Source organism: Vanessa cardui, chromosome 16 (assembly GCF_905220365.1).
Source record: "Vanessa cardui chromosome 16, ilVanCard2.1, whole genome shotgun sequence".
Classification (NCBI taxonomy): domain Eukaryota; kingdom Metazoa; phylum Arthropoda; class Insecta; order Lepidoptera; family Nymphalidae; genus Vanessa; species Vanessa cardui.
The window spans coordinates 2,136,163-2,158,456 of NC_061138.1; the positions used below are offsets into that span (position 1 = coordinate 2,136,163).

The window sequence follows — 22,294 nt, forward strand, 5'->3', positions numbered from 1 at the left end:
ACGCTTTTTACTTAACCCTTCGGGTGCCTGGTGGGTCTGACAGACCCGTCACTTCAAAAAATCAACGATAACTTTTAAATTTTTGTAGCAAACCCGCTGCACTCCCGAGTAGCTTCGCGATATAAACTAACGGCTATTTTGACTACTCTCCCGCTGTCCACAACGTACACCCATCCAAACAACATACATTTTGTGTGCGCTCGGGTCTCAGGGACCCGACCAGGCACGCGGCGTAACTTTTAATCTTTAAGCTATTATTTTTGTTTTGTCTCTTTAATTTATATTGGGTGTTAAATTATTTATGGAAAAAATATTGATGCAGTTATAATGACTGGGCGATTAATAAATGATGAAATTCGCCAAGCTTTAGAGAGAAATTTTGAAGAAAATGAAGATCAGTATGTAGTTTTTGATGAAAGTGAAGATGAGTCACATACATAATTCTGATGTTGACAAGGAAGAAGTAAAAGTCTATAACGAACCAAATAACAGGGATATCATATATACAACCTTCAAAAGTGATTTATATGTCCCAGCCAGTAAGTAATTTTGGTCACAGATCAATATATAAAGGCCTTGATTATTGTTTCTGGATTCTCAACACTACTGGCATAAACGCAATGTTAATGCAAACGTTATTCATATGTTAAACAATTCGGATACTAGAAGGAACTTCATAAAAAAATGGGCATAGTATTGACTGCTCTACATCAGACTGAACGACGTAATAGTTGTAAGATGCAAAATTTTATCTTACTTTACGTAAGAGAATCAGCTCTCATTTAGGGGAACCCTCAGAGCCACCACCCAAAAAACATAATGCTGGTACGAAAAAGCGTTGTTATGTATGTCCTAATCAAAAAGATCACAAGTCTAAATACATCTATGTGTCTTGCACAAGTCATATTTGCTTGGAACACGCAATTTTTGATTGTGAAAATTGTCACATAAATACAGATTAGTTACAAGCAATACCTTTGTTACTTTTATATCAAAATATAAAAGTTTGCAAGTTGATTAATTAGTGCCTTAAATTAATGTAAAGTTTGATTGTTGACCTCAATTAAAAAATTGTATATTGTCGATTTAAACATAAGTGTTTATTTTTGTTACGTAAAATTAGAGACTTTTTAATTTTTTTAATATAACTTTGTAGAAGAACTTTAGTTTAATTTTATTTTTCATTCATATAGCTAAACAGCTCTAAAATAAATATAAACACGTTATTTGGCGTTCTGACTAAAAAAATAAGTAAAAAACAAGCATTTTGTTCCCGGGTCCCACAGACCCACCAGGCACGCCATGTAAGTATTACCCACCAGGCACCCGAAGGGTTAATTCTATTCTTTAGGCTATTATTCTTTGGAACAGCTGGACCTATTCTGATGTAAAAAGGGTAAAGCTTGTTACTAATAAATAAGAGATATATGTAAAACTTAATTTAAATGTCAAAAATGGCACTAAGAGTAATTTCATAATTTAATACTTAGACTGAATTATAATGATGTAATTGATAAGTTAATTTTCATCACTTAGATATCTTTGTACTATTTTACTTATGGTATAGTAAAAAAGGAATTAGATTTATGAAATGTACCATTTTTGTAATGTCATTATTCTGTGTCCGGCCCCAATATTTGTGAAATGTATTCGCTAGGACGTTTTCCTGGTTGGCCAGCAAGTTTTATTCAAAAAAACGTTATTGTTATATTATGTAATTCTGCTAACGTAATTACTATCTAAATAATAATGTCTTACATAAATAAATGCCTACTTGCCTACAGTACATTCAATTGAATCTCATTAAAATTACTTAACGTTTTTGACATAAATATATATAAGAATTATGTCAAATTAGTTTACAATGTAATAAAAAATGAATTAAATACATTTATACTAAGGTCAGAACAGTTTATACTAATTATGGTAAATGGACAATATTTATTCAAATTAATCCAGATTTCAAAATTCGAATCGAATTGACCAGACGTTGGAATCGCGTCGGCCAACGTTGGCGCCAACACCGACTTGGCGGCTCATCTCACCAATTTAGGGGCGTGGCTCTCTCAGACTTCAAGTGTGTCAAGGACAAGTCCTCATGACAAGGCCAATTACGATCCTCAAATCATCGAGTTATACAGATGTTTGAAATGTTTTGAAAGCAAATAATACGTACAATGTAAGAAGACATTAATTTAGTTCATTCGTCTACTTGGAGTATTGACAATTGGTTGGTCATTCATGACGATTCTTTACAAGAAGTCACAATACTTCAACGGAGTACTCTTAAATACCATCACGGGTTCTCTCTTGATCCATTGATTCTACTTCTACAATTATAATACATATAGTTACTATATGTTACTTTAAAAACATCATTTATCAACAGTAACAACGTACCTTAATCTCTTTTTAAATAGGTATTTTTACGCCGTTCTGGAAATAAGAGATTTTACGAAATACTGTCATTTCATTTGACTGTTAAATGTTGACGCTTATAAATAATAAATCATCCCATTTAACTCTTAATTCTATACACATAGGAATACAAATTTATTAAAAGAAATGTTTACATGTTATAATAATAATAATTTATTTTTTGGTATCACGTGATTTCGTAAGCCAATCGGAGCGCGCTACGTCACTGTGTAATCAAGATTTTGGTTGTCATTTTGAGTGAGATAGTATTATATAAATTTAACAATAATTTGGTATGTTAATTAAATATTTTAATATCATTTTTAGACATTATTATTTCAATATCTATTTATGGAACTTACGAAAGATTATTTATATGTGTGTATATGTTTTAAGTTAGGTTAGTTTAGGAATGTCAAAACGTCTTTTGTACTTATGTTACAGTAATGTTCATTTGAGCGATATATAATGAACAAGTTAAACATACTATGTCATTACTTGTTTTGTTTAACCGAAGAATCGTAGACATTGTTAGCCTCGTTTTCCTTATTTGTGCATTTCTTGGGTACGAATATATATTTGTTTTGAATGTGTGTGTGCCAAACACACAAGCACAACAGTAAAAGATATGTATTCATTATTTTCGCGCCTTTTCGTGTCGCTTTGAAACTAAATGTTAAAGTCTTAGAGTTCGACAGTTACTGATAGCAATTTCATTCATTTATCACTACGTTACGTTATCAGCAGCACGTAACAGATAAGGGCGATTTGGCGGTTTTATTTAAATATTTATTTCGGATCAATTACGTGTCAACCTACAAAATAGAAGCAGTCGCTATGATCCCTATTTAGGAACTAGCTATATAACAACATTTTTTTTTTATCTCAAACGCCCCTCTGACTCATAAATACAATGCCGGAAACTCGCGGCCCACGAAGTTGTAATTTAAGGCAATTTCAAGTTCACACCGAAGGAAATTAATTATCTGTGCTAGAATATATTTTTTTTATTAATTAACCTATTTATATACAGACACCAAACGTACTGAATTTAAACGTGTCATTTCGACATTATTAACTTTAATGTAGCGCTAATGATGTGTTTATTTCGGAAGGCTTTTAAAATTTTAAAGAACTTATGGTAATGTGAAGGCATTGCTACAATAAAAAAGTAATTATTAAATTCAAAGAAAGCCGACTACGCAATAGAATTCAATTATCTACACTAATTTTATAAAAGCGAAAGTAACTCTACTTTTTCACACTTAAACCGATTTAGATGATATTTCGTATAGGGATAGTTTGAGTCCCGGGGCACTTAGGCTACTTTTCTCTCATTCTCTTCTGAAGTGGTAATAAGGGAAGTGATGCTGTAGGTAAAGTTTTATAAATTAAAACCGCTAGTTTTCTTAGTTATAATATATAAAACTGTTTTTAGTATTTCTACCAATTTTGAAGGAGTATATACAACAAATATTCTACTGCCTAACTGTAATATTTAGTGTTGTTGAAATCCGGTTTGAAAGGTGATTGAGCCAGTGTACCTACAGAGACAATGGACATAACATCTTAGCTACAAAGATTGAGTGGCTCATTGGTGTGATGTAAGGGATGGTTACTATTACTTACAAGCGACCAGTCCCGGCTTCGCACTGGTGCAATACTAAATATACTATAGAATTTGTTTATTAACGACATCACATTAGATACTTCTAAAATTATCAGTTTATGTTAACTATATTGTTCATGTATTATATACAAAAATCTTACTCTCGAAGCACTCTTATCAAGTAAAAAAAATAGCATCAAAATCTGTTGCGTAGTTTTAAGGACTTAAGCGTACATAGGGATATAGGGCTATCCGCCATCACAACTAGATTACAAAAAATGCTGGATTCTATTGATATCTTTTTGTTAAAATGTTAGTACTATTTTAAAATGAGACTGTAATTGTTTAATTTCATCGTTGTTTAATTTCAATTCAAGCTAATGCATTTAAACTGATGTACGCAATTAACAACTGTTAATAAATATTGATAACTGTTAATAAGGCTCAATATTGCGTAAACATGGCTAACTACATACTTCATATACGGATCGTAATAAAGATATTTCCTTTTGAAATTATTACATAAATATGTAATATGTATTTCTTAGTTAATATCAAAATATAGGTTCCATTCCATATATCAAGAGATACAATGACGAGATCAGATGAACGGTATGACGTAAGCTCCACAAGGAAATGTATTCAATTGTCCTCATTCCAGGGTTAGCCTATGAATCATTCCATTCATTCATTTTGATTATATAGATTATGATATTATATATTGTTACTCAAATTGAATGAACGAATTAAAATAATTGTTTCACTTATGTAATTCTCATTATTTCATTTTCGTTGAAAAGGTTTGGAGATGTTTCCAGTGTCAGATTGATCATATAGTCCAGTAGCGCGGCTCCCTGACTATGACCCTACCTTAGCGTATTTTGGTTCATACGTTCTTAGAGATAATAGAAACATATTTGACCATGAGGTAAAGTTCGCGTCGCTCAGGAATTTTCATATCTGGAAATATTTTCGGTTTTGCTAAGTAATAAGTTTTTAAAGAAACAGATTACTTCTCGTGATTACATGGTTCAAATGTAATTATGTTATTAATATTGATAAGGAGTTCATCATAATAATAAAACACTTCCTCCACACGACTTAATTATTAATAACGCAATGCGTACATCACATAATAAACAATATGTTTATTTACACTAGAATTATTAACAATAATTAATTATGTATAGATAAAATTTAAATAGTTGCTGTTCAAATAACGACTATGTGGAATGGTGGCAAGAATGCTAGCAGCATTTTCCCATTGAATCGCAATTCCGATCCCCCAGATTAAGGAACCAGCCCACCTAACACTAATGGAAGCAATAAGGCACAAAACTATGTATTAGTCCAAATCCACCAGCCCATAAAACAACAACAGCCTGTAAATTTCCCACTACTGGCCTAAGGCCTCATCTCCCATTGAGGAGAAGGTTTGGAACATATTTCACCACGCTGTTCCAATGCGGGTTGGTGGAATACACATGTAGCAGAATTTCTATGAAATTAGACACATGTAGGTTGCCTCACTATGTTTTTCTTCACCGCCGAAAATGAGATAAATTATAAACACAAATTATGCACATGAATATTCAGTGGTGCACGCGTTCTCACCACTGGGCCATCTCGACTCATAATAACTTAACTGCTTAAATTCTGCCATAGTAGTTGTATCACATTGCAATTTTTCTTACGACGTTTTACTCATTGTCCAATTTATTATTTACTCAGATTTGAACGTATGGATAGTCAAAGTCCAAAATCTTTATTAAATAAGGAAGTGATTACACTTACTTATTGGTAGTCAGAAATCTACCACCAGTTTGGGAATTAACACCTAAGACTTAATAGAAACTCAGGGAGATTTTTTTTTTATTTGCCTTCCACAATTATTGATTTCATATTTTCATGTACATGTGGATATATTAGCGTTGAAGTTTAAGCCACATTATCTATCCGATGGAGAATGTGTTGTTCTTTCCATTGAAAAAAATATTCAAATAGGTATTTTAAAGTTTTTGAAGACGAAACCCCTCTCAGTCCCTTATCAAGCAACAAGATAGAGTTTTATCAATTACGCTAAGTATATTTGTAAACAAGGAATTGAATATAAATAAATATTTTGATTCGATTACCCTTCGTGATGTCCTTAAAATGTTTATCTGATTTTATTATTGAAAAGAGCTATGTTCAATTGAGACATAAGAAAACTAATGTATTGGTTCCCTTAACTACTGGCATAGTTTTGATGTCGTCCTAAATGTTTTTGGCGGCCAAATTTCAGTACAATAACAGTAATAACCTGTAAATTTCCCACTGCTGGGCTAAGGCCACCTCTCCCATTAAGAAGAGGGTTTGGAGCATATTCCACCACGTTCCAAGTGTCCCTCACGATGTTTCCCTTCTACGCCGAGCGCGAGATGAATTATAAACACAAATTAAGCACACATATGGTGGTGCTTGCCTGGGCTTGAACCCGATATCATCGGTTAAGATGCACGGGTTCTAATCACTGGGACATCTCAGTTCGACCAAATTTACTACATGCATATGTATGTATGTATCTTCGGTGCATATACCAAAATAACGTTTTTTTTTTTCAATTTTTGTCCGATTTTGACCGGGTTTCAGATATCAAATGCGGCAGATATCAGATTTAATAAGGAATAACTTAGACAACAACAATAACTGTTTTACTATCGATAAGAACACGGTATCCGGAGAGTAATTCAAGCAGTGTTAGTAAGCCTTCGTATATACTTATGCTTGTTTAAAGTAACTAATTAAATAGATATTTTTACAATATGGCAAAGTATATCAGTGCATTGGCGTTGTTAGATAAAGTACATCTTACAAAAATACATATATGTCTATACAACAAAGTTATCGAATTTAAAACGTCATATATTACGTACAAGAGTTATTAAACATACATTTAATATAATTAATATACATATGTAAGTTAAGTTATTCAAAAGTTATTGTTCTGGAATGTAACGAGCAATTACTATATTACTTCCAAGCAGCTGAAGAAACTGATAAGAAGCTACTTTGTATTGCTATGTTCCGGTTTGAATGGTGAGTGGGCTAATGTAATTACAGACGGTAAGGTACGTAATATCTTAGATCCGATGGTTGGTGAATGGTGGCGCATTGTTGGTGGAAGAAGTGGTTTATATTTTAACAGTACCAATCTATACACAGAGCTGATGAGGTCGAAAAAAAAATACAGGAGATGACAAAGACGTTTTCATTTAGAAATGTAATAACATGTACAAAAAGCTTACTTACAAAGACACATTAAGACGTTTTAGTTTTGAAAGCGTTTGCGAAACGTATGTGTAATTATGATACAAGTTCGGTCCATTTAAGAATGCTCTACTAGTTACGGAATGTGGTCTTTATTGAGTGATATATATTGTAACTAACATTGCCTTAAGACTTTTTAGACCTGCCTCCTATTAATTATTTACTTTTTATATGGCGTTTATTTCAAAGCTAAATTGATTTGATGTTCTAAATTTAAATTGTCATCCTGATTAGATTCGGTCACGGTGGTAGTTCTCAACGGAAACCAACTAAAGCCGTAGGAGACATTAAAATGATTAAATTTGAGGGCGATACAAGGCAAACGAACGATATCTCAGTTTTTTTTTATGTACGTGGTAACTATCGTCCATAGTTAATGGCGCTGTAAGATATGTATATTAACCAATCCGAACACCACAATTTGCACCCAACCTTACTAGTTAAGATGTTAGGTTTCCCTGTAGTTCCACTGACTCATTCACCTTTAAATCAAAATAAAATAATGTTAAGTATTGGTTATAAGCGGTAAAATATCTGATGAGTGGGTGGTACCTAACTGGCTGCGCTTTACGCTTCCAAGAATAATAAATCTCTATTTCCTTAATCTCATCTTCCGAAAGATGTCGGCCCGACAAAATTCATGACTGGCTCAGATACTTTGCAAAGCACGCCTGTATCAATGCTGTCAACACTATAACTTCAGACTGTATCAGTACGAAGAATATATCCTTTTTTAGTAGCCAAACCCGGATTTTTAGTTCCTTCTGGATTTAAAGTCCCATGCAACTAGCTACTAAGCTAACTAAAATAAATACTAATTTATTGTCATGTCTATAAAATTGTATATCTATGGCATAAGCAACAATGTATCAGCGAACAGCTATTACTTATACAATGGAGAGAACGAAACTTGGGGTCTGATTTAATGAACTCCGTGAATTGATTACGCTGTATTTGGTGATAATTTGATTCGATCTTATACTTCGGTATTTAAGTTTTTGTAAGTAACTGTTTAAGAAGAATCGTAATCGGATCGATGTTGTCGTTCGTCGCATTTTATTTAGAACATGAAACTTCAAATCGAATGGATCTTGATTTTGACTGCATCATACATTTTTCTGTCAAAATCAAAATCAAAATATTCTTTATTCAAAGAGGCTCATTAAAGCCCTCTCAAATCATAATCCAAATAAACTTTATTCAAGTAGGCTTTTACAAGCACTTTTGAATCGTCATTTTACAATTAAGTGAAGCTACCACCGATTTGGAAAGTAGATTCTACCTAGAAGAACCGGCAAGAAACTCAGTAGATACTCTTTTTTTTAATCGTCGCGTTATGAATTAAATGTAAAGCACATACCTATTTGGAAGGTAGATTCTCCCGAAAAGAAACCCAGAAGATGCTCATTTCCAAAAAATAAATTCGTATGTAAACGCTTACAAATAAGAATATACTAAGCCCTTGCTATTTATCATTGATATAATCTTCTATTGGGTAATATGGCTTATTCATCACTATAATTTTAACATGAGCATAATTTTTTTAAAGCATCTCATCATCAAGCTCTGTATAAGTTAAAGTGCTTCAATATCAAATGTTACAAAATAAAACGTCATAAAACATTATATCAACAATATAAGTTACGACCTATGGTTATGAGCTGAGATGACCTAGGAGATAATTCGCAATCCTTGATGGCGAGTTCTAACAGGGTCACTACCTGCGTTCATTGTGATAGTCGCTGCAAACCGACGAACTTAATTCCAGCGCTGTACACTAACTAAATAGCGAAGAATTTCGTGTCCAATTTTTGTTTTTTTGTATAGAAATAGGTTGGCATACGAGCATATGGGCCACCTGATGGTAAGTGGTCACTATCGCCCATAGACAATGACGCTATAACAAATATTAACTATTTCGTACATCGTCAATGCGCGACCAACCGTAAGAACTAAGATGCTATGTCCCTTGTGCCTGTAGTTACACTGGCTGACTCACCAATCAAACCGGAACACAACAATACTGCGTACTGTTGTTTAGCGGTAATATCTGATGAGTGGGTGGTTAAACTTAAACCTACCAAGGGGGGCTTGCACAAAGCCCTACAACCAAGCTATTACGTGGTTTGCATATTTTATTTATTAATAGTAGTTGCCCGCGGCTGCGCTCGTGTTTTACGGTATTGTTTGTCATGTGTAAGGCAAACAAAATAGCCTATGGCCTTTCTTGGAGATCAAATTTGCTTCATACCAAATTTTATCAAATTCGGTTCAGCGGTTTGGTCGTAAAAAGAGAGACAGAGTTACTTTAACATTTTTAATATTAATGTCGATGAAAGGATATTTGAATTGTCGTTTTGAAAGATAAATTAAATGTAACTACAACAAGATTCAGATTGTAGATTGTACAAAGAAAAATCAGTTAGGATATGATTTATAACGTGGAACAAATTATATATGCATATATATTTATTAATATTATTTTTCTTGATAAGTGCTAGAGTGCAAGAGTACTAGTATTATGTAAAAGGAAAGAACACATTTAAGACATCGTATTAGGTAAAAAAACAATTACAATCGTTCTGTAAATTATATACATTTTATCTGTATAGTTAAAAGACAAATGACGAGACTGACACATCGGCGCGTATTTTTTTAAAATAAGAATAAATAGGCATCAACTCATTATAGATTACATAATTTTATCAGGCTTATGTCATATTATTAATAATAAATTATAATCAAAGAATATTTAACTTCAATTTTTTTATATTAATAATTTACTAATAACACGTTACGTCATCGATTGATTAACGTGTGAATTATTAAAAGGAAAGTAATAAAATAGTACATTATTAAGCTATAATATAATAAATACGTAGGTATATAATTGTTATCTATCAAAGTAGCATGAAAGTTAAAGTAATTCATACAATTCATTGATTAAATCACGCAAGTGCATCGTGGGACTACAAAAAGTGCAGTTGTAAACAATGAGTTATAGAAATATAGTAGGTAATGTTGACGGCGTAGCCCGTAGGTGCGTACGCGCATCGACGCGCCATTGTGACGTCACGTCCGCCATTCACGCTCGCCCATTCATAAAATCATCTAACTATATCTAATGTAATTTAAACGTTAAATCTCAAGCGTTTGAGTTGATTTTTCCTTGTCGTAGATATTAATTATTTTTTTTTATGAGAATCTCGTACGAGGCGTATAAATTGTAATATTATACAGCGCTTGTGTATCTTATCTCGCATATTTAATGTTCGCCTTGAATTTTTGGTATTTGCAAATTATGTGACAGAGGAACTATTATTATTTAAGACGAACACACGACTGGACTGGTACCGTCAAACATAGGTAGGTTATCTTTAGAGCTGTCAATATGGAAATAATTCAAGAAAGCGATATAACTTTTTCGTTATATATTTTAATACTTTTCCTTACATTCTTTACTCTACACACTTTGATTTTTTATAAATACTCAACGGATTTTAATAAGTTTTTCATTTGATTGATTAAAAGCAGAGTTGAGCATGTATATTGCATATTATGAGTATAGTACAGAATGGTTGAATACTTCAACTTTCCTAATCGGTTTGTTTTTCAATTTAAAAATTACACATAAACCCTTTTTGGTCCCTCATGAAGCCGGGACAGGTGTTCTATAAGTATTATATATACGTATATACTTTAGGATTGCAATATAACATAATATAATATAATTTAATTTAATTATAATTATCATAATAACTAAAACACGTTATGTTGTTAGTAAGGTAGGTAGATGTGATAACGCAAACGATAGTCTATAATTAGTTTAGGAATAATCTATACTTATTCGCGTTGAAACCGCTAAACTATTTTTGATGACATTTGATGTGTTGAATGTTTGAGTTTCGGTGACAGCCGCAAGGTCTGCTAGTAATAATATAAGTTAATAATCAATTACAGAATACAATAAGCCAGGTACCAAGTTCGTTTCTGAGTTAATTTTATACTGTTGGGAAAATGACAAAAGAAAATGGCAAATCACAGTTGAAAAAAAAATATAGATGAAAATTTTAAAATATGTTTTCATCATGGACAAAAAAATCTTTAACTTATTTTTACTAAGCACCAAATAGAAAGCCATTTTCATAGCTTAGTAATTTTTTGAATAACGAATGCTATCACTTTAAATTTGATAATCAATACAAAAAATATTACTTAAATATAGAAACTATTTTTCAATTATTTAATTTTTCTGTACCAGTCCTTGATTGTTAGTTGAGTGCCTAAACATATTGTACATTCGAATAAAACAGATTACTTCCTTTCAATAATATTCCCCGCTGATGAAAACACGTGTGCGTACAATGTTGCTTAAAGTTTAATTACATAATTGCAAAATATTTACGCTGATGACGTTAAATCTATACGTGTGTCAAAAGAGTAAAGTTCTTAAACGTGTACTTTGAAATGATAAACGCATTAGGAATACTAACTCGCTAGTTACCTAACGCGACTTCGTCTGTCAGGAGCATATGGGCCATCTGATGCTAAGTGGTCACCATCACCCATAGACAATGACGCTGTAAGAAATATCAACTATTCCTTACATCGTCAATGCGCCACTAAGCTTGGGAACTAAGATGCTATGTCCCTTGTGCCTGCAGTTACACTGGCTCACTCAACCTTCAAACCGGAATACAACAATACTGCGTACTGTTGTTTAGCGGTAGAATATCTAATGAGTGGGTGGTACTTACCCAGGCGGGCTTGCGCAAAGCCCTACCACCAAGTAAACTAAATCGTATTCAAAGTTTCATGACGATCGGTATAGCAGTTAACACAAACAAATTTGAAATACAACATTACAATTAATTTGATTCACAATTTTTTTCATCAGAGTCAATTGACATTATTATATTACTGTAAAATTTATAAAATTATATTTATTGTTCTTGATTCCAAACCACAGTGTAAATAAAATAATTTCCAATATAATTACGTTATTATTTGTTAATAATATAACCCCACATTCAAGTATAATTATAGCTGTTGTTTTGACTATTTGTCTTGTCCATGTTCATTAATATTTAATCAAATCAACAACTATATTTATAGAACAACATAACTAAGTTACATATGTATTTAAATAGTATCCTTATTGTGTAATTAATTATTTATAACTATTCGTAAAATTTTATAGTTAATTATTAATAAGAATAAAAACTAATTAGAACACAAATGACATATTTACTTAGAATTTCACACACCACATTTAAAATTCGAATCGTCTCATCTTAAGGAATGTCCTTATTCTTTTAGAGGTCTACTTTTGAATGAGGAGAATCGTGTCATCCCGCTCCATCCTGTTACGCAATGCCCGAACAAGATAAGGATAGCAGGTCCATTATCGTCTAAAAATGATTAACCATTCATCTCGACGAATGGTCACATTGACCTTGTTAAGTTGTCATTCACCGATATTTCGCGCTGCGATAACCCGCGTCTCTGGGTCGAATCTCCACAGATAATATACACACAGAATGTTATAATATATTCGGTAGATAATTCTAGTTGTTTAATTTTGTTAAATGCTATATTACACATTCTAATATTACAATAAATTATTAATATTAAATTTTAGTTTGCTTATAATGTACAATATGATATAATTCAATCCTTTATCTGTTATTCAAATTATAAATAGTCGTAAAAAATAGAGAAAAAGTATTCATTTTTACAAAATTTTTGCAAAGGATAATCTCAATTGAAATTTAAAAAAACAGTAAATATCTTATAGTAATATTAATTAATGGCGACATTAAACAATAATTTATTGTTTCCTTTTAAAATATCTTTAAATAATTTATATGAAAAAAATATGATCAACGAAATTGCTATTTAACGGGGAAATGCAGTCATTTATAATTAGCATCATAGCTAATTTTGACATTGCATTTATAATTTTGTTATTTTTTGGCTGGATAATTATTTTCCATGTCATGATTATTAAAAAAAAATTGTCAGCTTTTTTATTGAACGTATTTTGTTAGTAAAGTATGACGTATACGTATAAATGTAACATTTTGTCTGTGAATTGTTCTCAGCGTATATAAAAGAATTTATTGTACTCGTATCTCGAATACACTAAGAGCGATTCGATGTTAACGCGGAACGGTTTTAAATTACGTCTTAAGACTGTATCTATCTTTAGCAATGTACAAATATATCGCACGAGTAACAATAAGGACTTGACATTACCTTTTAAACTTATATATGAGGAACAATTACTTTATATATAAGTGTGTACAGGTTTTATATTCATTTATAGTTCTAAATTCAAATATCAATCGTTTGTGTTGAAAGAAATAATTTAAAAGTAAATAAAACACTAGACTAAATAATTTCATCTTAGTAAAATAATGCACGAATGCTGTGACTAAAATAATGTAATTAAACGTACATATAAATGAACCATTATAATTCCAAGTTTGGTTCAGCTGAGTGAGCCAGTGTAAATTCAGATGGTTAGGCTCTTAAGAGTGTGTGTGTGAGTGTGTGTATGTACGGAGGATGTTTACCAATTGTATTGTCGACCAGTAGTTTGTCTGCCTGAAAAAAGGGATTAGCTGGAACAGACAGACAGACAAACGTGCATACATATGCATTCAGCATAAAGCGGTTATTTAAATATTATACACAGACGAATTATTTTATTAAACGTAGTATAGATGAACAACGTTTGATAATAATAATTAAATGACAAGAAATAAAATCGTTAAAATCTCTTGTGATTTCGAACGAAAAATATGTACATATATATACAAACTTTTCCCATACATGACGTTTTATTAAATTGTAACTCGCGTAAAAGATCTTCCTTCTGAGATCAAATTGATCGTTACACTAGAGCGCTTTACTTAAATTTGATTTACACATAAAGCAGTACGATATTGAGTCGGAAATCGGATGAGAGTGGAAGTGAATTATCCTATTATCTACAATAATATTGTTTCCTTTATGTTAGATATCCTTTCGTCATATAATAACGTTGAAATATACTATACTTCTCTAGTATGAATATAATTTTAATAAACTTAAAATGTATTTAAATTAATAATAGGCTTTTTATTTTATTAATTTGTTATACTTCAATTTTGCATCGTTATAAAACAACAATAATTATCTTACGACTGTTCTTATTTCTGACATTTAACTTATGAATATATTGAAATGAAACAAATGATAATTGTAAACAGTGACCAATTCAGATTAATTAGAACTGTGTAAAACAATTCGAAACAATAACAGATTTTTAAATTATCATAGGTTGGTTTGGCAAATCCATGGGACCAACATTAGCGATGCCAAATATTAACCATTCCTTCATCGCCAATGTTCCACCAACATTGGAAGTTAAAATGTCTCGATATTGGTCATGTTGTTAAATTTTCTTAAACCCTTCTAATTCGGGTATAATATTGTTAATTAAAGCTGATTGGCGGTAGAACAACAATACACAAAATCCTACCAAGCTTATTATTCTTATTGAATCTAAGGCATCATAGATTTGGTTACTGGTGACAAATGTTACGAATAAAGTACCTATTAGTTTTATATGTATATATACAATTAATAAATGTCATTTTGGTTTCAATGTAATATTTAAAATTATAAAGTTTTTTTTAATTAATATATTTACATAGGCATTTTCTGTTATGTTTAATTTTTAATCTCACATTATTCTGTGCTTTGTTTAGCACACAAAACTTTCGTTCTCATGGTACATTAATAAAGAAAAAGTTTTTTTTTTAATTTTACTTGGTTTTAACATGCCAATATTGTGTTAGCAACACAAATACTTGTAACAATAATTATTTTATTATCTATTTATTTAACAAAAAATGTTGCTATATGTGAAACATAACTAACATTTATTGTTAAAATATGGTTAACATTGACCCCGTTAAATGTCTATAAAATGTTGTTGCTATGGGAACTAGCAACATTGGTTACATACAAGTCATTGAAATATCGTCTCTATTTCTATAACGTTAAGGTCTATTGATAAATTCTTTTAAAGTTTGTTCAAGTGTTTTAAAAGAATGAGCATTATTTTATTAATACAAGTAACAAAGTACACAATGGCGCCAAGTAGAATGAAATAACTGTTTCAATATTTATTGATATTTATGAGTTCTAAGCATTCTATATTTAAATTGAATTCTATTATCAAAATTTAAAAAAAGAATAATAATATATTCCTCGCCTTTCCTTGTATCCCATACTAATTTATTCTTACCGTAAATTGCATAATTTATATACCAATATCTTTATCTATGTCTAGGTCAGGCCTAGGCCCAAATCATAATGAACGGTTTTGTGTCTAAGGAGTGATGAGGTAACAAGCAGACGGACAGACTTACTTTCGGATTTATGTTAATTTGATTGTTTTAGCAAAATTATTTAGTTTTATATTTATACCTACGAATACTAACGATGTAGGATTTGTTCATTTGAAATTTTAACGTGTATGAGCATATATATTTTGATTTGTTAATAAAATATAACTTTAAGACAGTCTACATCAATTATTTTTATTTTATGAAAATATATATAATTGTAAGAAACTTTTTATCGTTCACTTCGTGGTAGGGCTATGTGCAAGCCCGCCTGGGTAGGTAACACCCACTCATCATATATTCTACCGCGAAACAACAGTACGCAGTATTGTTGTGTTCCGGTTTGAAGGGTGAGTGAGCCAGTGTAACTTCATAGCATCTTAGTTCCCAAGGTTGGTGGCGCATTGACGATGTAAGGAATAGCTAATATTTCTTACAGCGTCATTGTCTATGAGTGATGGTGACCACTTACCATCAGGTGGCCCATATGCTCGTCCACCAACCTATTCCATAAAAAAAGTACTTACGATATATGAAAAACAGCAGTCAATCACTATTGGATAATCTATCGTAATTTATATTCAACGCAACTCATTTCCATGTGTTTTTTTAAAGAGGTAGAACTTCCCTTAAGTATAAAATAGATCATGTTATTTGTCAACCAATTTTTTTAAACATATATCATATTAATTATTCAGCTACCAGACATCAATGACTATCCACTTCGTTTAATATCGCGGATTAGCGATTCAAAGTAATGACAGACAAGATAAGGATATAACATCGTTCTCTATGTAAGTATATATTAAAACAAAAACGTCGAATGTCTGTAACAGGTTTTAACATAACGGCTATAAAATATATCTAGTGACGTCATCCAATCTTGTACTTGGAACATTTCATGAATCTTTAATACGACACGTAAACTCTAAATATGCTCAATGTAACCGACGAGAGTTATTTTCATAAAATAATATTACATATATTGAAATTTAACCGGAAAATAAACCACAGCGACCGGAAGTAGTTTTGGCGTAGATGCTAAACGTGCTGTCCGAGGCACGGGAGTGTACGCACCCACCTTTATTGTTATAAGGCTCGACCTGGCATATGAACCCAGGACCTCGGAAGAATATAAATTATATGATATATCAATTAATACCTCTTGACTTCCAGGCAGGATATATTAATTTAAATAATTGTATTAACTAACATGACTGTATTTTTTTTTAAATGTTGAAAAAGAGTAACTACTGTGTTTCTTGCCGGCTCTTCTCGGTAGAATCTACTTTCCGAACTGGTGGTAGCTTCACTTAATTGTTAAATGACGATTCAAAAGTGCTTGTAAAAGCCCACTTGAATAAAGTATATTTTGATTTTGATTTTGAATACCTCCTACCTACCATACCTTTGGAAAAACTATATGGAAGAAAAAATACTAAACCGACATTCATAAAATTGAAAACGTTATCAGGAATACATAACACCTGCCCCCCTTTTTATTAGGTAGAAGTGTATCTAATTAACGCTTTATTAAATTACCTTTTTGTTGAACACAAACGAATCTCGCAAAATGCTTTAGTCCTACGTGTAACGGAAATTCCCATAACGACATTTAAATTATTTATAATCGTTTTATCGCTAATAGGCAATCTCTTTGAAGGCTCACAATCCACTGTCTTTATAGCGCTAATGTAGAATTAAAAATACAAGATACTTTATATATAAACTATTTAAACTATATTATCTGACTCACTCTGACTAGAGCCGAGATAACCCAGTGGTTAGGACACTTGCATCTTAACTGATGATTACGGGTTCAAACCCATGCAAGAACCATATAATTCATCTCGTGCTCAGGTGTGAAGGAAAACGTGAGGAAACCTCCATATCTCTTATAAATAAAGACGAGGCCTTAGCCCAGCAGTGGGAAATACATTGATGAGCTGTATTATATTTTTTATTTTGAATTTAATAATGAAATAATTTCAAACATAAAACGTTGTTTCGTAAGATTATTTCACGTTTAATAATAACTAGTATTTATGGAAATAATAGTGCTGGCAACATTGTAAGCAGTGCGATTGCGAATACGCGATTATGTGTTTTGGCGCTAGAAGCGCTGCGATAAGCTATTTATTAGTGGACGGTCTGCGCTGCCTACGCTGTTGCTAAGCTCGCCGGCGCTAATATCGCGGAATTCGTGACGTCATCCTAGATTATTAGGTCAGTTGTGACTACTATAGAAGATATTTTTCTATTTACTAACACGTTTACATGCCTTAATAAGTGGATTGAGCTACTTTTTATTTTACAGGAAGTAAACATTACTTTTTAAAGGTCAAACACACACACACACACACATTTTAAACTTCTCAGGAATTCTAAGGTCTAGCCGTCTTTTTATTACACTGCAGAGACTTCCAAAAGATACCTCTTTGAAGGGCAGTTCGGTTTATGTGGAATGAACCCATAAAATGGTGCTACTAGTATGAACTGGTTTTGATACACCCCAACGGTGGCCCTCCCTCTTCAGACTGTTGGCAGAAGATGTACCAACTTTAGTCCTTAGGACTGGTGGGGAATTGTACAGTCACCCGACAAACTGTTGATATACTTATATTTTATATGTATATATGTATATTCGTGTGCTACACACATATATAAAGGACCAAGGTTTGTTAGCAACCTCGGTTCCTTAGGACTGATGAGACTTGTGGCAAATTTAACCTCACTAGATCCACCCCACGCAGTATTTGAACATATTATATGCAATAAGACCATACACCGTGTGATATATGGTCTTATTGCAAAACCATCTTTTTCCAAAAGAACGATGTATTTTGGATTAACAGATTAATAAAGGGGTTACCGCCATTTCAAAAAAAATGTCGTTTAAAAAACAAAAAGTAACAAGTAGCTATAAAGGAGTTATAATAAGCATTCAAACCGTCCGTCCGGCGCCCGCGTCACATACGTAATTATTGTACATGTTAATTCCTATTGTTTGTTTGTTTGTCGTAAATCGTGAACGTGGACAATTAGTCGGCCGTGTTCCCACGCTGTGCGTCGCATGCCCAACGCGTGAAGTACTGAAAACAAAAAAAAAAAATTAAACAGGTTAATACCGGTATTGAACTGTACCGACCAATCAAAATAGAATGTTCCTTATTTAAATAAGCTCATAACTTTCGAAACATCGTGTTACATCATTGAACTATATGTAAAGTTTTCATAAAGTAGATTCTAGTAGACAACCGATGAGAAACTCGGTGGTTGTTCATTTCTTCCATTTTACCTAATTAGAGTTTTTGTCATCAGATACCAATCGATTTGAATTCTAAGTCCATATTTTATAACAACATTACAATGTTGTATTGAGTGATATGATATATTTACCGATGTTTACTTTGACATGAAAAATATATTAATAGGCAAAGGAAAGTTGGAAGAAATCATTTCGTATTTCACTCGTAAATGTTGACAACCGACATTTATACTCTTTTTCAATGCGTATCCTTGTAATATAGTCAGTTCCTCATTATTGCTGACTTTTCACTATGGTGTTCTGCGGGTAGTTTATTCTTACGGAATTAAAGTAACAGCGCGTAAATATCCCACTGCTGGGCTATATATTAATACACTCTAATGTGGATGAGAGCATACACGTGTAGAAGACTTTTTATTGAAATTAGACACATGCAAGCGTCCGCGTGCTTTTATCCTTCTCAGTCGAGCATAAGATCTATGAACACAAATTAAATACATATATTAAATTCAGTGGTGCTTGTATCGGTTTGAACCCGCTGTCATAGGTCCAATGAATTCTTCTTACCACTGTGACATAACGGCTTTTACAGAAGCTCTGCTTTATTTATTTGTTACCATTCCGAATATCTTGACGATATTTCTTAAATAAATAAATTTTATATGGTGTCTGTGTGTCGCGCGTATACTAATGTCAATAGAAAAAAAAAACATTTTTCTCCTGACCGTACGTAAGTCCAGCGTCGACGGTACGGTTATCACTAACATGTTACGTCCCGTGCCTCCACAAAACCGATGGAACAATATACAATATTAATTCATTGTCAACGCAGTATTCGTCTCGCGTCCGTGATAATAACATTTTGTCATTAATTTAATATTCAAGCAACCTCGTAAGCTATATTAAATTATAATTCATAGTCCATCCAGTTAACAACTTCGATTGACGTTGCTTTACTCGAGAATTGATTTTCGATTTCATATCTATGTGTCCCAGTGCTATAAGGGCCTATGTACGTATTAATGTAAGCCAAATTCTGCCATTTAAATAATAATGAATTAATTTGCTTGTGTCACATCAATATTGCGAAAAAAGGTATACATCTGTGTTAATATTATATATACGAAAATAACACTGTATATATGTATGTTTGTTGTTTTTTTTCATTTCTAAATTACTGCACCGAATTTGATTAAATTAATTATAATGCAAGCTGAAACTTCAAGGAAGAGCATATTTTATTTTATTATGCTTAACATCTGACGACAAACCCATAGTATTTATTATAAATTGTAGTGACAATACACTTATCTTGTATTCACTATACACACGCACACAACTCTATAAGCATGTGTGATAAGATAAACGCTCTCGCCCCATGTGGTCGATAATTTCGTCGGTGATAACATAGGCGCCGTGGCTTAGTTGGTTAAAGCGCCTGTCTAGTAAACAGGAGATCGTGAGTTCGAATCTCGCCGGGGCCTTAAGAATTACGTGTAATTCGATTATTTTTTTTTTAATTAACTTTTTTTTTCTAATGATTTAATGAAAAAAATATTTACTATTTCGGATTAAATCTGATTCAACTATTTTAGTAGTTGGATAATTAGTGTTTTAATTCGCCACCTGCTTAATGCTCTTATATTTTTCTGATATGAATAATTTCTGTAACAATTCCAATGGTATTAATTCGGTGTTGTTTACATGACATAGGCCTTTATGTTTCCCTGTTCGGTAGAATCTACTTTCCTAACCGGTGGTAGCTTTACTTAATTGTTAAATGACGATGTGATGATTATGACGATAAAAGTGCTTGTAAAAGCCACTTGAATAAAATTTATTTTGATTTTGATTTTTTTCTCCTGCTTTCGCATCAATTTATATTTATAGTTTCTTATGCATTTATTTTTTATATACACATGTGTGTGCGCTCTATAAATACGTTAGTTTTTGTTTTATTAATCGCAGACCTTACCCTTAAATTAAACTCTGGATAACCTAGACCACTAAGCTATCTATTAAACAAGTGCATTCATTGTAACGTGAGGTAGAAGCCCCAACTCTGGGCATAGACCTCGACTCCTCTGTGGAGAAGGTCTGATAAAAGCGGTAACGAATATTTCTTGAAATGCATTGTTTAAATAAATTACATATATAAACGTTTTCTAGATAAATCGTACCATAACTAAGACTAGTATTAAGTGCTTTGTTTCCATATTCAATACTACATTAATCATCTAGAAATGAAAAGGTCAATCTGAAAGGTCACTCTGAAGGATTTGCTATGAATGTGAAGACAGCTTCGAGCAATACTGTTTGAGCAAATTATTCCTTTAATTGTTAATTATATTACTTTTATAATTGATTAATAATATGATAATGAAGAATAAAATCCACCCATTTGAGGTGCCCGGTAGGACAAGCTCCAAAGGTCCGAATCTCTTCAACCCTGCGATACAATGTATTATAAAAAATCTTTTTTTTTTTTATTTGTAACGCCAAACTGTATCCATATCGTTACAGGGCGGTATCCCAACTCGATATTACAAAATATCTAATTCAAAATTAAATTAAAATATCTATCCATGTTATGATATATATTTGTTGAATAATAATAAGTACTAAATTTATTAATAGGCTTCCTTAAAATGTGTAGCGCGTGATAAAAAATTGTCATTTAAGTTTAATCTCTCTTAAAGGTTTTGTATTAATCTCGGTACGCCACTCCGAGGAAATCGAACCCGAGACCTCAGAGTGGCGTACCCGTGAAAACCGGTATACACACTTTTTAACCAGGAAGGTCGTTAAAATAAATAGATAATGTGATTACGAAAATAGTGTGTGACAAATAAATAGTGTGATTCAAAAAGGTTTATATGTTTCTACATTCATTCATCATCATAACATAGTATAGATAATAAAACAAAGTCGCTTACCGCTGTCTGTCCCCATGTATCCTTAGATCTTTAACATTACACAACGTATTTTGATGCGGCTTATAAAAAAAAGATAGATTGATTCAAGATGATGGTTTACATGTATAATACATGCACAATATAGTAGAAAAAACATAAATATTTTTGTTTGTTTTGTCTAATTACTGAAAAACTGTGAACGTTATAAGTACACATCCACTACATCCTGTAGTATATTTAGCCCCAATGCTGTCAGAATTGCACCCATGCGAACCCGGGGCGGGTCGCTAGTACACAAATAAGAATTTCGTTTTTAATGAACATATTTTAAGTATCAATAATAGATCGCGTGTGATTGCGCCGGCTCCTGCATCGA

General features: G+C 32.1%; 1 protein-coding gene and 1 non-coding gene across 2 annotated transcripts in view; both read left to right on the top strand.

The window, feature by feature from the left end:
• Window positions 1-22,294, top strand: part of LOC124536325 (tRNA dimethylallyltransferase) — a 266,642-nt gene that overhangs the window by 123,384 nt on the left and 120,964 nt on the right. The gene's annotated exons all lie outside the window — the stretch shown is intronic.
• Window positions 20,414-20,487, top strand: Trnat-agu. The gene has a single exon. It is a non-coding gene; the product is annotated as a tRNA-Thr (tRNA).